General features: G+C 41.0%; 1 long non-coding RNA gene across 1 annotated transcript; it reads left to right on the top strand.

Moving 5' to 3' along the window:
- Nucleotides 1-315: 315 nt before the first annotated feature.
- LOC111656285 (uncharacterized) lies at nucleotides 316-1,358 on the top strand. Its single transcript, XR_015437294.1, has 3 exons — nucleotides 316-798; nucleotides 1,060-1,124; nucleotides 1,219-1,358. It is a non-coding gene; the product is annotated as an uncharacterized LOC111656285 (long non-coding RNA).
- Nucleotides 1,359-1,596: the final 238 nt, after the last annotated feature.

Raw genomic sequence — 1,596 nt, 5'->3', positions numbered from 1 at the left:
CTCATCCCCAGTAAACACAAGCTCACCACCAGTCAATTCAACCTCAACAGCAGTCAATGCAACCTCACAACCAGTCAATCCAACCTCACCACCAGTTAACATGACCTCACAACCAGTCAATCCAACCTCTTCACCAATTAACATAACCTCACCACCAATCTCCACCATACCACCTACTGGTAATGCAGTCTACCACAGTCTATACATCATTACCAGTTGACTTTACTAAGTAGACAGTATGCAATGATTTTGTGTAACTGTAATCAACATCAAAACCTGCATTATTCCTAACTGCAATTTATGTTTATATCAACAGCTCCAAATACTACAGCTGCTCCAACTGCGGCTCCTAATGCAACAGCCGCCCCTACTGCTGCTCCCAATGTTACAGCTGCTCCAACTGCGGCTCCCAATGTTACCGCTGCTCCAACTGTGGCTCCTAATGCAACAGCAGCCCCTACTGCTGCTCCAACTGCAGCTCCCAATGTTACAGCTGCTCCAACTGCAGCTCCCAATGTTACTGCTGCTCCAACTGCTGCTGCCAATGTTACCGCGGCTCCAACTGCTGCTCCCAATGTTACAGATGCTCCAACTGCGGCTCCTAATACAACAGCTGCCTCAACAAATTCTTCCACCGCTGCACCAGCTATTTCAACCACCTCTGCATCAACAGATCCTCCTACCTCCAGTGAGGGAACTCTGGGTCTTCAGTTCAGTCTCAACCAAACATTTACATCAGTTCTCTCCAACTCATCCTCAGCTGCATTTCAGTCTTTGGCTACAACAGTGGTCACAGAGGTAAGATGTTGCTGAAATCCTCAATGGGGTTTTTTGACTTAAGCCACAAAAGTGGTCAAAGAGTTTAGATGTTTGAATATACATCAGCCAAATTTAAAAATTATTATATGAATTTCCATAATTCACACTTCATACAATGACTATTTCATTGTATTAGAAGGTATTTTTTTCCGTTCTAATTGGCTTCAAGTTTCAAGTCCCCTAGTCAGACTGAGCCCACATACCATTTGTTTTATATTAAATTGATATGTTCTCTTTTAGGTAAATGAAGCGGCCAAAACGCTGTATGGATCATCTTTCCTTCGTTCCTTCATTAATGCTTTCAGGTAAGACCAAATTTCGATCACTAACTAATGTTTGCCAAACATGTGCTGGTCAGTTGCTGTTATAAAGTCTTACTCTCGCTCTTTGTCTCTGTAGAAGCGGATCAGTGGTTGTCGACATGACTCTTGTGTTCAAGGACAAAAATTCAATTCCTTCTGCAAGCAGTGCAACTACGCAATTCAGCACTCAACTTTCCAGCAACTCTTCTACCCTGAACCTTATACCAGGCAGTGTATCTGCACGTAAGTTATTAGTTTTATTTCAGACTTTTTGAATTCATGGTTTACATTTATTAATCTGTTAAATAATGAAATGCACGTTAATATGTCATATATGTAATGCCTCGATTTTTCTAAATATAAAAGCAAAATCCGGGCTCAAGTTTGGGATGTAGCTTCCTTTTGAACATTCATTTTGAACTTGCAAAATTTGTTTCAATCCAGAGAATTTCACTGATTAATATTTATGTTTTTT

This window comes from Seriola lalandi, unplaced genomic scaffold (assembly GCF_002814215.2).
Source record: "Seriola lalandi dorsalis isolate HSWRI2012SDOR001 ecotype SW California unplaced genomic scaffold, Sedor1 jcf7180001976157, whole genome shotgun sequence".
Taxonomy (NCBI): Eukaryota; Metazoa; Chordata; class Actinopteri; order Carangiformes; family Carangidae; genus Seriola; species Seriola lalandi.
Note: the sequence above shows the minus strand (reverse complement) of the source record. Positions and strands in the feature narration are given on the sequence as shown.